This window comes from Thermobia domestica, chromosome 4 (assembly GCF_964235325.1).
Source record: "Thermobia domestica chromosome 4, izTheDome1.hap1.1, whole genome shotgun sequence".
Classification (NCBI taxonomy): Eukaryota; Metazoa; Arthropoda; class Insecta; order Zygentoma; family Lepismatidae; genus Thermobia; species Thermobia domestica.
In genome coordinates this window covers 56,012,937-56,028,194 of record NC_137457.1, presented here as the reverse complement: position 1 = coordinate 56,028,194, position 15,258 = coordinate 56,012,937, and the positions used below count along the sequence as shown (strand labels likewise).

Genomic DNA, 15,258 nt, shown 5'->3' with positions numbered 1-15,258 from the left:
TCGGGAAATTTCCCCAAAATTTCCCTTTTTCTTCATATTTGTACCTCTAGCTCGAGCACCCTTAGGCATATAACATAACAATTATATTGTATGTTAGCTTGATTTATACTTAGTAAACCCTGTAAGTTTCATCTGAGTCGCATCATTCTTCATTGAGAAATACATATATTTCTAATAATATATGCTATGTGTACTGTCCATTTTACCATATACAATAGGTGCAGAAAAATCACATGTAACTTCCACGGGAATTACAATATAAGCAAGGTTTATACTTAATTGGATTTGCAATAAAACATACTTTACAATGATGTATACACCATGCCTGCCATTTTTATAAGAAGGAAATTCTAGAGGGGTTTTTCGGGAAATTCCCTAAAAAAGTAGATTTTTTGTGTCATGTCACTGTTCATATAGTGATACAGAAGCGGGAATTGCGCCAGAATATAGATTTATATCAATTCAATAAATGAATAGCTCACTAGTAAACAAGGTTTTTCCCGCATGAAAGAAAACATCTGACCCTAAAGGAACATTGGTCGCTGAATTCGAAAGTGCAATCCGTTTTTCTCCATCACCCACAGTTTTTTGCAAGACAAGGGGAGGGGGCTGAGAAATTCCCTCAAAATATACGTTTTTCCAAATGATCGTACCACTGGCCCTTGAAGTATAAATACAAGAATGACACCATATTAAACTTTGATTTATACTGAAGAAACCTCGCAAGTTTCTGAACAATCGCATTATTATTTCCAGAGAAATAAATATAGCTGTATGTTAGTTGTTTGTACTACTTATTTTAAGACGTGATGTTACCGTTGTTTGCACCGAAAGAAAGAAACAATTTCCCATACAGGCACAAATACGAGAAGTGAGACTATACGACATGGAGTAAGAGGTCTGTGGTTTTCTACCACCTGGCATGTGGTTGCATTGATACAGCTGTATAACAACACATGTTTAGCTGATGCAATAGAGCTGCGCAAAATCGGACTCTACTGATACATTGTCAGGTTCATGGCAAATAGATAAGGAAGTGTTGTATAACTGCATGCATACTGTAGGTTTAGTTCTAATTTGGATTTACCTGTGACAAGTGGTCGTAAGTGCGTGTGCGTGTTTGTTTTCTTTCTTCGCTATGAAAAGGTTGCAGCGTGCGTGTATAAACTCACCGAACACTCTCTGTTACGTGTGTGGAAAATATGCTATGAAAAGGCAGCACCGTGCATTAAGAGAAACGTTAAAACAAGCTTATTATGGCTATTTTAGGTGTCATGAGGGTGATCAAGACAAAGTGTGCGCTCCCCATGTGTGCTCTGTAACATGCTATTCTACTCTTATTAAGTGGAAAAGTGGCAATAAAACACAAGCTATGCCTTTTGCGGTTCCAATGGTTTGGCGAGAACCAACCAGTCATGCTGAAGACTGTTATTTCTGTCTAACAAAAATTTGGGGTCACGAACAAAATAAAATATTGAGTACCCAGATCTTCCATCCGTTCTAAAACCCATACCACATAAACCTGAACTCCCAATCCTTGATCCAGACGCACAGTCAGAAGAATCTCTCCAGCAGAAGAGCAAGTAGATGAGTTGCCCGAACCATCAACTTCCTTTGATCCAAACTATAGCCCAACCAAAAAAACACCTCTTCTTGTTAACCAGTCCAGACTGAATGACTTAGTGAGGGATCTAAATCTGAGTAAGCATCAATCTTATTTGCTCGGATCGAGACTTCAAGAATGGAATTTACTGGCTCTTACCACCATAATTTCAATTTTCAGAAACCGACCTGAACAATTTTCAGGTTACTATATAATTCAAAATTCCCTCTGTGCATGTACAAATATAGATGGTTTAATGGATGCACCAATTATTAATGTAAGAGCACCTCTAAATCCTCATAGTCTCATCGTTAGTAAGCCTATCAACACTAACAACTATCAACTAGGTTTTCAACACATCCCTGAAGAATGGAGGTTGTTTATTGACTCCTCTAAAACAAGCCTTAAGGCTGTTTTGCTACATAATGGGAACATTAAACCATCAATTCGAATGGCATATTCCGTAGAGATGAAGACAACTTATGAAAGTTTGTCAGTGTTGTTAGCTGTGATACATTATAACAATTACTGTTGGCAAATTTGTGGTGATTTAAAGGTCATTGTTCTATTATTGGGGCTTCAGGGAGGATTTACAAAATACTCTTGTTTTCTTTGCTTGTAGAGCAACTGAAACACATTACATTCAAAAAGAATGGTCCCCAAGAGAAACATATATGCCAGGGAAACACAATGTTAAGTATTCTCCCTTAGCTAATTCAGAAAAAATTCTGCTGCCGCCTTTACATATAAAATTAGGCTTAATGAAAAACATTGTTAAGGTCATGGACAAAATGGAGAAGGTTTTGCGTACCTTAGAAGTCAGTTTCCAAAACTTAGTGACGCAAAAGTAAAAGAAGGGATATTCGTCGGGCCCCAAATTCGGCAACTATTAAAGAACAACATCTTTGAGACAAAGTTAAATAATGATGAACTGTCCGCCTGGAGAGCTTTCAGTAAAGTGGTGTAGAGTTTTTGGGAAATCATAAGGCAGAAAATTACCGTCAATTGGTTCAAGAGCTTTTGGATGGCTATCAAAGTTTAGGATGTAGAATGTCCCTGAAAATTCACTGTCTTCATTCCCACTTGGATTTTTCCCCGAGAATTTAGGAGCTGTAAGTGACGAACAAGGGGAACGAATCCATCAGGACATTCAAAAAATGGTTCAACGTTATCAAGGTAAAAGGGATAGACATATTATTGGCGACTACTGTTAGTTTTTAGTCAGAGAAAGTGACTGGCACTACAAAAGAAAGAATTAATTGTAAGTACAAATGTTTTATTTCCATACTTTGTAAAGCAGTTCTGCATTTGATACATTGTGAGTTATTGATATTTGTTTTTGTAGGTCAATGTTAATTTTTTGTTTACTATCTTGAATAACGTTTAAAAGACGTGGAAACTAAGAATTTTGTTGTATACTTTTGGAGTTAAAGATCAGTTTTTCAATAGGATTAATCTGGCGCAATTCCCGTTTCTGTATCACTATACGAACAGTGAAATGAGACGAAAAATCTACTTTTTTAGGGAATTTCCCGAAAAATCCCTCTAGAATTTCCCTCTTATAAAAATGGCGGACATGGTGTATACATCATTGTAAAGTATGTTTCATTACAAATCCAATGAAGTATAAAGTTTGCTTATATTGTAATTCCCGTGGAAGTTACGTGTGGTTTTTCTGCACCTATTGTACATGGTAAACTGGACAGTATATTTGTTTCTCAATGAAGAATGATGCGACTCAGATGAAACTTACAGGGTTTACTAAGTATAAATCAAGCTAACCTAGAATATAATTGGTATGTTTATATGCCTAAGGATATCCGAGCTAGAGGTACAAAAAAGGGAAATTTTGGGGGAAATTTCCCGAAAGCCCTCTGTCACGGGAAAGCTGTGCGTGATAGAGAAAAACGGATTGCAGATTCGAATTCAGCGGCCAAAGTTCCTTAAAGATCAGCATTCTTCTTTCATGTGGAAAAAACCTTGTTGACTAGTGTAGTCCAACTAGGACTGGAAATACATAGCATTTAGTTACTGCAAGACTGGATTCTATTTTTTGTAGAGTAATTTGGTGAATTGAAAGTATGGTTCTGTGATACCTAAGATTGTTAGAAGGAGCTGTCCTGCAATTCTAATATACAACTATAGTTACCGGATGGATAAAATTACTAATTATTTCAATAGATGTTATGAAAGATATGGGAGGCATATATGTGTTGAGTATGATCAATTCTAAATCAGGCGCACATTATGAAGCTTAATCATAGGAGGAAGGTTAATTTTAGTGTATGACTTGAACTAGCAAATACATGGGGAAAAGACTTATAAAGTTATTACATAGAAGGAAACAAAATAAGAAAATAAATAACACAGCTCTTCCTTTGTGACTAGTAGGCCTAAGAATGGTTTCGCATTCTTTATGGAGAGTTAGAGTAATCCTATGTCATTTGATGTTTCTTCGTCCTAAAAGGAACCAAAATGACATAGGAAAGATTAGTAGGACAGTTACTGTTCTAAGTAAGTTAAATGATATATTTATGATTGAAGTAGAGAGATCAAAAGTTCAAAAAGTTATGTTATCATATCCAGTTTATAGTTATTTTTTAATATTAATATATTCTGGAGGGCTCCGGGGTGTTTGAGTTAAAATGCATAATGGATGCAAATAACAGATAGCGTAAGGAGAATATAAGGAACATTGTGAGTCATTTTCAAGGTGATATATGAGGAATAGAAAAATACTGCTAATTGCTGACTTGAGCTTGACATATTTATAAGTTAGTTAAAATATCCTATTGGATGTTATTGTATTTTTAGACCATTCCTTACTTTCAGCCATCCAACGAAAGCTCTTGTACTATTGTCATTATTCAGTTAATGAAACTGAGTGAGGGCATTCTTCAACAACAATTTATGTTACTCTATTTGTTTGTACCACAAATTTTTGAACGTTGACCGAAGAATAGACCTGTGTGACCGATGTTAGCAGCAACTTGATTTGGGCTTTAATACCAAACGCTGGTATAGCTCATGAGTGGAGTACGTCCGCTGCAGTAACTACAATACGGATATCGATATTAATAGGTTGTACAATAGGATTGCCGACGTCTAATAGATATAATAATTGAGATTTATATCATTGGCAGGGATTAGTTAAGAGGCAAATTCTGTAAGAAAGATGTTCGAATATTCTTAGCTTCAATATTATTGATGTTCAATTCTTTAAGGCTTATGGCTGGTTGACGAATTTCATCTAAATGATACAGAAGTCGATGTTAGAGTAGAGGAAAGAAAATTAGCGTTAAAGCGGGCAGAATTGTTCACATAGTTTCTAAGGTTTCACCTACTAGAAGCTTTAGGTTAATGTACGTATTTGGTAGAAGTAAGGTTATAAAATATCAAACGAGTACTGTAATTATGGGCACTATGAATATGGTGTGGTCGAGAAAGAATACTATTTGTTGTAAGACTGATAATGCAGCATCTTAGAGGCCTAATTGATTTCAAATGACCGTTTTTAAGAGAGGTGAAGGAAATGTCATTTTTGGGGCTTAGATCCAATGCACTTATCTGCAATTTTAGAAATGTTAGTAATGGAAGTTATGCATAACTATATTCTGCAGGTGGTAGGTTTTCGAATCATTCTAGATGTGTTGTTTGTTCGTCTGAGAAGATTATAGTACATGCATTGGCAAAGGCTTCCCATATAGTAATTATCACACAAGAATGTCGTGAGTTACAACATATGTTTTAATGTGAAAGCTACAAAACTGTCAGAACAGTTGGAACCTGGTCATTTGGTTAGGTGAATGGAAAGCTCGGCGAACACGTATTACATCACATTCAAGGACACTTGTTCCAATAAAAAAAAAAGTTTGATCCAGGCTCCGCCTAGGGTTCCAGATCAAAGATTTCAAATGGCAAGGGATATCAAGTAGCACATCGTTTGAAAGCTGTTATAAAACGAAAGAAATGTCGTAAGTTTCGACTCTACGACAACCCTGTGCAAAATGTCGGAGGGTGAAAATGTAAACTAAAACTTAACTGAAAAGTCTATGGTCACCCCTATAATTAAGAAACGGTGAGAACCAAATGTGAAAACAAGAAAGAAAATGTGGTATTATTTTCAAATTACAAGGATTTAAGTTAAAGGGAAACAGAGTCCCAAGAGATATCCCACAAAAAGTTTCAAATGACAAGAGGGATTAGGTAGTACATCGTTTGAAAATTGTTAAATGAAAGAAGATGGAGCAAATCTCGACTTTGTACGACAACCATGTGCAAAATGGCGACAGATGAAAATGTAAACAAGGTTTAATTGAAAATCAATTTCCACCTTGAATTCAAGATAGCAGCTTAAAACCAATGTCATTCATACCATACAAATCTAAATCTCTATTTTCCTCTTTTATGTATTTTGACACAATATGAAGACTAAAGAACAATTGAATTTCGATTCACTTCAACTATTATTTTATTCCGTAACAATATACATACATTTTCCTGCTAATGCACGTTAATCACGGTTCTCTCGAAATCATTTACGATCTGATGCGCTGTATGCGATAAGCGTACAACTTTGACTTCCTATTCGTACTACTAAACAAAAGTTGAGTTCCTTCAGGTATTTTTCTATTTTTATCATACGTAGTTAATACATAAGGATTTGCTGCACCAGCCAGGTTGGGTGCTCTATAGTAACGTATTCGTCATAGTTATATTTGTATGCAATTCGTTGGTTTCGTCACAATATTTCAAGCAATATAAAATATACACAAAACATTCATTTACAAGATTACGAAACAGAGCCATACCACGTATAAATCATTTCAGTGGATCGAGCAGTGTAAACTTTGCTGGTTTGTCACAATATTCCAAGAAATATCATATTTAAATACAAACTTATTTTTCACTCGCAGCCATATTGGAAAAGATGATACTCTTTGTTATTTGGTGAGTATTTGTTGTTAACCATAAACGTAAATACCACATTTCGCTTCTGGAACGCCAGTCTTTTGAGCTGGACATGCGTTCGATACGTGATGCGACATTTTGCACTCAAGATGTCGTGCTTTTGAATATTTCGCATCTTTTCGTCACCTACTAAACAACATTCATGCCACATTTGGATTTCCTAGCTTCAGTAGTTTCTTATAACTATCCATTGCATATAGGTTTCAACCCTAAATGCACCAAGGGGAGTTAAAAGTGTCCATTCTTTCCCAAAGTAACAGCTTTTATGGATATTTCGTTAGAATCACAACATAACTCAGGTTTTGTGTAAAAAACAATATAAATTGTACCTTGTGCTTCTCAGTGTTTTAAAATCTGAAAATTAAACTTTTTTTTTAAGGTTTCGAGGTGGACATAAAATACCCACCCTTGGTGCAACGTGTCGTCATAATGTACAAGAAGTTGTATCAAGTTAAAGTTTAAAATTCTGGCGTTGCTGCGGGCACAGCTGATACAAAATGTCATTCACCTTTGTCGTTGTGCCAATCGCAGATTTGAAAGTACGCCTCCGCGGTAAACTCCTCACTCTAGTACCACGTATTTGTGAAAACCAGTTCTGAATAGCGATCGTTCGGTGGAAACTATGAGTAAACAGCACACATTTTCTATCAACAGATAAACGAAATAATACACTATGCGAATTTTGATCAAGAATTCGAAGAAATGAATAATAGTGATGGCGGCAATGACCATGAAGAGGGTAGTTTCTCTTCATCGGGCATAGCATATTTTGCTAAAAGCGGCCGACTGGCGGACACGCAGAACGCAACAGAATATTATACGTGAAAAATCAGGCTTGCGACCATTTGCAAAGGTAAGCAGTATATAGAGTCATTCTCCAATTCTTTTTCGAAAGACATTTTGTCACTAAGTGTTAAACACACTAATGAAGAGGCGCAAAGGAGAAATATTACTGAAACCAATGAGACTGAAATTCTAGCTTTGATTGGAATTATGATTTGATGGGTGTGAAGAACGAGAACAATTAGAACTATCATGATTTATGGTCAAAAGAACATGGTAGTTCATCATATATAACAAGCATGAGTCGAAATCGATTCAATTTACTTCTTACTTTTCTCAGATTTGATGATGAAAGCACAAGGGTTGAAAGAAGAGTTACAGACAAATTTCCTGCTATACGTTAAATATTCCTGCTTACAAACGAAACGTTCACCAAGCACTACAAAACTGGCCAAACCACTGATGTCGATGAAATGCTTTCAGGGGAAGATGCCCGTTCAAGGTATTCATGAAAGATAAGCCCAAAAAGTACAGGAAATTGATACGAATGTTAGCAGACTCTGAACAGAGTTATATCCTCAATATGGAAGTTTATGACGGCAAAGTAGAAGGATCGACCCCCCCGCAATCAAGGGGTCCTAAAGAAATAGTGAAACGACTTGTTGCTCCTATTGATAATACAGGACGCAATGTGACAGCTTACAGGTATTATATATCTGTAGAGCTTACATAAGAATTGTACATACTATAATCCTACTGTAGTTGGAACGATGCAGTGCAATAGGAAGCACATTCCAGAAGAACTGAAGTCCACTAAAGGAAGAGAATTACATTCTCACATATTTGCATTTACGGATCCTGCTTCTAGTCGCACACTTGTGTCGTATATTTTTCGGGTAAAATCAAAGAAAGTACTATACATGCTCACGACACAGCATGCAGATACAAAGTGGGACGAAAGTAATAAAAATAAGTCGGATATTATACTGTTTTTTAACTTGAACAAATGCCGAGTAGACCCCATTGACCAAATGGCCGGGAAGTATACCATGAACAGGAACATCCGAAGATGGCCATTATCTGTGTTTTTTCGTTGTTGGATATCAATTGTATAAATTCATATATTATTTACGTGTTGAATAATCCAGACTGGCATAAAAAAGTTCTAACAAACGGTATAGTTTCCTCCAACAACTCGGCAAAGAACTTTTCAAAAAAAAATGTGCAGCACAGAGCTAAGGATCCAATTGGTCACCAGAATCACGTTTTCACAGCAATTGAATGTTTTTGGACATAAAGTGACGAAATGTGTTAAGGAAGTGAAGTAACCAAAAACAGAAAGAGATGTGTTCTTTGTTGCCAAGAAGCCAAATGAAAAAACATGCAATTGAAAAAAAAACTTGTCAAGACAACAATTGCATGTGCAAAATGTGAAACGTTTGTTTGAGGAAAACATAGTGAAACAGACAGTCGGAAAAAGACATAGTGAGTAAAATAGTGGAAAACATAGACCGAAGGTTAGGACATTCCACAGCAAATGCCAGAGTAATGTAAATAAATGGTCTTATATGGACCAGGAGAATGTACGGAAAACATGGAAGCTCCAGTATGTTGCAGCTCATGAACACTGGTGGAGAGACAGGGGTTGTCATCCGGAACAATCCCGCACTTAGGAGTTTTGCGTCTCTAGGCACTTTCTTGTTGGCGTCTAAATAATAGTTTCTCCACCCCTTAATCCCTAGGGTAAAACTAAACTTGACTAAATTATGTAAAATTAGTAAATTAACAATTAACTACAGTTAAAAAGCAGTCACTAGATCCTACAGCTACAACTACGTAATCTAAATAAAAAAATAAGAAACATGTTCTGAATTTATTTCAGATTTATACTTTATTACGTATTCATTCTTAATGGATTCGAACAGCATGGTGTTTTATCAAATGTTAAAAAAAATCTATTTGCTCTTTTTTTTACATTTCAGAGGAAAAATCTATGAGATATTACAATTTTTCGTCCAAATAGGAAATGTTAAATTGCACAGTAACGAAACCGAGCTACCGAAGTAATGAATGTCATGCGGGATGAAGTATAGGCGTCCAGAATACAGCTACGACTGCTCTACCATGTACTGAAGCTCTTTGTGCTCGGAAGAAGAAAGACAAGACCTGTCACCACGGATCCCAAAGGGCGTGTACTGTAAGATGCAGATAAAATAATGATCGAAGAAAAACGAAGCGAATAAGACAAAACCGCCCCGATTTGTTAATTAAAATCGTATACCCTGAATAATGATGCCGTAATCACTTATGTCATACGCTATACATGGAAGGTGTGTATGAACGCAAAAGTGTAAAATGCTGTTAATAAAAATAGGTAAGCATGTACTATTCACAGACTTTATGGTAAGGATATTACTACAGGCTAACCATAAATTAGTAATAACTGTTGAATTTGAACACTAACGAGACAGGATGAATGCCAAGAAAATGCGAGGCGTAAAATTCATGCGTGCAACGATAACCTTGAAAATAGCTATTAAATATATAAAGATTAAGTAATTATACATTTTCAAGCGATTATATTATACAGTTATATTTAACAGATTCCAAAAATACAGAAACGTAACTGAAGACAAACTACAATTTGGATTCAGAGTAGGACAATCATCAGAAGATGCCATAAATACTCTTCTAGATTATGTCCAAAAGAAGATATACGAAAACAAATATGTATTAAAACTCTTCATTAACAAAGAAGGAGTATGTGATAATTTGTGGTTTAGGACCCCTACTATGGGACATAGAATTACAACCGTGCTTGGAAAAATAAACAAAAATAAAGAAGTCGATAAAATAGTGGCATTCGCCGATGACGTCGTATTAACAACATCACAAAAAAGCCGAAGAGAATTAGAAGGAAAAGTTAAAAAGATAATAGAAACACTTGAAGAATGGAGTATGGAGAGTACATTAAGGATATCATTAAAGAAAACCAAATATCTTATTTTCGGCACTAAACTACAAAGAAATCGGACCATTTGATGAACATTTGACTATAGACTAAAATTTGATGAACATTTGAAATATATAGTAAAAAGGAGAAACAGTGTAGCGAATAAATTGACCACTATTGTCAGAAACAGATACAGGCTACCATTAAAAAATCTAAGACTATACCAAGAAACTATTTTGTCAGCTATCATGGCGTACGCATCCAGCGTTCGGATTGATACACTATTAAGAAATAAGAGCTACAAAAACCAAATCAATAGACCACAAATAAACCTATTAATCAGAATGTCTGGAGCTTTTAACACTACTTCACATAGCGCACTATGTATAATCCTTGGTATCCAACCAATGAGTCATGTGTTATTGCAAAGGGCAAGTAATTACTGATTAAGAAAAGAAGAGAAAAGAAACTTTTAACATGGATCTAAAAGATGAAAATGAAATTAATGACAACATATTACAACTATGAGTTAAAGAATGGCAGGAATACAGTGGAGCGCAACGATTACATACAGTCTTTTCTAGCATCGTCGACAGACTAAAAGTAAAACATTTAAATCCAATATATGGACTGGTTCATTACCTTTCAGGCCATGGACCATACGAACAAAACCTCCACAGAATCAAGTTAAAGCCCTGCCCAATGTGTGAATGCGGAGAAGAAGGAACTCCTGAGCACCATGTCGCACTGGAGAAAAGACTCCTGGAAACTAAGCACTGGATTACCGCGCTTTCGCAGAGGAACAGAATGCGTGCTGCACCTCCAGCCTCTCAGTTTGGAAAGGAACTATGGTGGAAGAGTGAATGTTGCGTGAGTGCACGAGTGGAGGGGAAGCGAGGATAGTGTTTCAGAAAGAAAACATAGAGCAACTCTCGCCAATAGGACGGCCCACCCCGGGCGTGCCTGCCGAAGGATAAAACGGACCAGGGCTTTCACTAAGTGCTCTGAGTGGGCCCTGGACCTCAAGCCAGCACAAATGGGTGGAAACTGACAATGGTACGCAACTGAGAACACTAAAGCATCGAAGCAAAAGTAACAGGAAACGCTTATATATAAGGATAAACAAATTAAAACTTTGAAAATGTGAAAATTTAGATAAAAGTAAGTGTAGTGTTTGTGTTTTTCAGTGTAAGTATTGGTTGCTGATAGTAGTGATTTCATCAGAGGCAGTCAGTGTCAATGTCTGTAGTGAGTGTAGTGTAGTGTTGATGTAGAATAGTGAAAAGAGAAAATGTTAGATGAAAAGCCAGTGTAGACAGGGAAAACATGAAATAGAACACACAGGAGAGAAATGCAGGCAGAAACCAGATACACCAAACATACAGAGTGAAAACTTGAAGAAAAGAAGAAAGAAGGAGATGACCAAATTGTAACCACCAAAACACAAAACATATCACATTCAAAACAACACACACGCAACAAACTCAAACTCAATAAAACAAAAAATCTCACAAGACTAGAAATGAGAGTAGAGTTAAGCAAATATGAAATTTATTTATTCTTGTTTTTTTGTTTGTTCGTTTTATGTTTTATTTTTTGTTCAGTCCCTTGTTTTAGTTTCGCGTCCTTTTTCCATTCCCTTTCCTTCTTCAAAATTATGAAATAAATAAACCCAAAAGAGAAATCATTCGCAATGATGATACTTCGCCGGTTTTGAATGCTCAATTCACCGGCTGACAGTAACGCGGCTGAGCGAATAGAAAAAATCAAGAAAGTGTTCCCGTCGAAAAACGGTAGAAAACACGGCGTAGAAGGAAGTGTCTATAAGATTAAGGAGTTTAACAAACGAATTTTGGTGCAGACAACCGTGAAATAAGGCAACGAATATTCTGACATCTTAGGTCTTGCCAATAAGATGACCTAGATGGAAATGAAGATAACAGGCAAAGAACCAAAACGGTGTAAGCCAATAAACATCGATAAATGACAGTATCGAAAAAAGTATGGAAGTCACTTTCAATTTAGGTTTTTATGTACTTTCTTAGAAAATTTAGGTACCATATTTGTGTGCGATTTTAATTTCATATTTTCCGTTCGTCCTATGTAGGCACTGAAAAGAGTCCTTAGTACGTTTCAAGTTCGAGTATTATACCCTTGATTTACATGGACATAAGGCACGGAACACCGTGAAAACACGCAAAGTTGTAAATTCCCTCCAGATAATGAAAGCAAGATAGTGAATAGAAAATTTTGCCTATTGTGGCATACGAACGCTACACTTTGCCACTCTGTATTCAAAAAGTGGACAGAAATAAAACAAGAGATATTGATGAGTGGGTACAAATTTCATTAACTGTATCAAATACACGTTTCAGTATGTGCTAGAATATCCCAGATTTGACGACTAGCTTTATAGCCAGTCCTCATCAAAAAACGATGCAGTCGATGGTTTTTGTTGGGACTCTGTATGAGACTACAGAAGTAAAAAATAATATAAGTTTCACTGCTAAACAAGAAAAGCAAGTAAATGACTATAAGTACTTACCCCAAATGTCGTGTCGGCAGACACACCCTGCAACATAAAGAAAAAATATAAGCTCCTTAAAAAACATATATAGCAACATAATTATAGGGCGATCAGAGAATATCACTACTTACAAAGATTTTCAGAAGTGGTGGTGAATAAGTGAAGCAGTATCTTCAGTATGATTCTGTTCCTTGTTAGCGCCATCTGTACACCTTGTCTCAAAAAGGTTGAGCGCATTCTTTATTGATGTTTTGAGGCAAAAATTTTCTAAGTCCAGCTTCGGGTATCTTCGGGAAAAAGTAAGCCAGGTTCGAACCTCCAAGCCAGCCTTTGCAATCCGGAAAAAGTTTGCACATGTGTTTTTCTTCTTTTAAATATAATAAGACTTGTTACCAAGTGTTTAAAAAAGCAACATTGATTGAAATACTTAATGATACAATATTTCGAAACCTTGCACATGCTTGTTTGTCATTTAGCTCTCTATACGTAATGGAGCATTTAAATACGTTAAAGAATCTTTCCATATGTAAAAGAATGCTCAAAGTTAAGAAATAGAACATAATTATCGCCTGAGTACTAAAATAAAAGTCAAAGTAGAACAGAAACAGCGTTTGTCATGGATATGAATGTCATAATTATCTTGAGATCCGTTATACATCGCTAGAAGCTTAGTTCTAGAGGTCCTTGTGTTGGCTCATTGGTAAGCTGTTGGATTTCAAATCATAAGGTTGTGAGTTCGAATCCCATCTGGGTCAATACTTTTTTTAAAAATTATATTTTCCGCAATGCATGAAAAATTATATAAAATAATTACATTAAAATACATAAGTTGTTTATATATAACATAATAATTGCAGAACATAGTAATTATTATGTTTAAAATATAACATCTGAGATAATTTTCACAGTAGGTCGGTATTATATATGAGGATGTAAATACAAGTTAAGAAACTCGTTCAATAGCAATAAATAAATCATGTAGTGTATTTATTTGCAGCTATTTGTCATATAGAGAGTAATTCTCAACATTCATAATATAGAATGTCATTTATGTTCTTGAAAAGTTATTCGATGCATAAACAGAGGGTATAAACAGAGAATCCAAAGTCGGAACCCTCGCAAAAAAATTCATGAACCCCAAAGGTCACGTGAGCAGACTGGAATTGTCCTTATGACGCATGCCATAGCAGAAAGTCTTTACATAGATTTTCAATTCAATTCCTGATATATGCTTTTGCAATGTGGAAGTGGTGATGCCTTGAGTCGCCGTCTCTCGCTCGCTCGCTCGCTCACTCTCTCTCTATTTATACAGAATATAAAAGTGGATTTATGTGTGTGTTTCAACATAATTCTGATATATCTAGAGCAATTTTAACTATATTTCTTACAGTCTGGAAAAAGAGTACTGTCGGGATACATATCAAAAATGCTAGAAACGGGTCGATATTATTATTGAATCCATAGTTTCGTGGTCGCTTAGGTGAATAGCTCTACTTTCAATTCAAGTCCAATTAAGCTCCCATTAGCACCCAGGGTGGTTACGTAGCGACATAAAGATATCGAAATCAACCGATATTAGAATCGAATCATAAGTTTTCAGCGCCGCTAAGAGTGCAGCATTTCCCATTAGTCCACATTAGTCCCATTGCCTAGAGGGCAACATATTTGCAGAGTGCAAATTTTAAAACTTGAATAATATTTTAATTTTTTCCGTATGAAAAGTTAAAAATCATGAGCAAATATACTATTTCACGAACAATCCTCTTTTACTATTCTAATATGTTTAATAATAGCGTAAGAAATGTAATAGTAATTCAGAACATGTTTCACAGTTGTTATTTTTTCTTACATAGTTGTAGCTGTAGCATGTAGTGAGTGGAATTTAACTGTAATAAATTCACTAATTAACCATATTCGAATTAAGTTTTATTTTTAAGTTCGGAATGAAGGGGCGGAGAAATATGGAGTTATTGGGGGCACCGAGCTTTTCTACATTTTACTTTCAAGATCTCCATTTTTCTTTTGTCATTTGTTCCTAATAAAAAAGTTCAGTCACTTTTGGATTGTCATAGGATAGTAGGAGTTGGATTTTGGGATGCAGCCTGTGAGATTCTAGAGGAGCTAACTGCTTGAAAAAATATTTTTGAATCATCTGTAACATATGAAATAAGGATATGTATCATAAAAAATTGAAAGTGACTATGTCTGCGTAATCATCACGGTCAAATTGCAAAGTCAAAGGAATTGACGTTTGGTATATAATCAGGCTCCAATCCCAACTGGGAAGTTATCATACGCGTGTCACTTTCATTATAATACATATCCTTAGGGGGAGTAGAAGTCCGAATTTTTGCGAAAAATTTAGTATCTCACAAGCCGTTCAACTGAGAGCTGAAATTCAGCATATAACTCTTTATTAAA

At 35.7% G+C, this 15,258-nt stretch overlaps 1 long non-coding RNA gene across 9 annotated transcripts in view; it reads right to left on the bottom strand.

Moving 5' to 3' along the window:
- Positions 1-12,854: 12,854 nt before the first annotated feature.
- LOC145683311 (uncharacterized) overlaps positions 12,855-15,258 on the bottom strand; it is a 621,166-nt gene continuing 618,762 nt past the window's right edge. For all 9 annotated transcript variants that reach the window (XR_014131013.1, XR_014131019.1, XR_014131017.1 and 6 more), the window contains one exon: positions 12,855-12,882. This is a non-coding gene — a long non-coding RNA (uncharacterized LOC145683311). The remainder of the gene's footprint in view (positions 12,883-15,258) is intronic.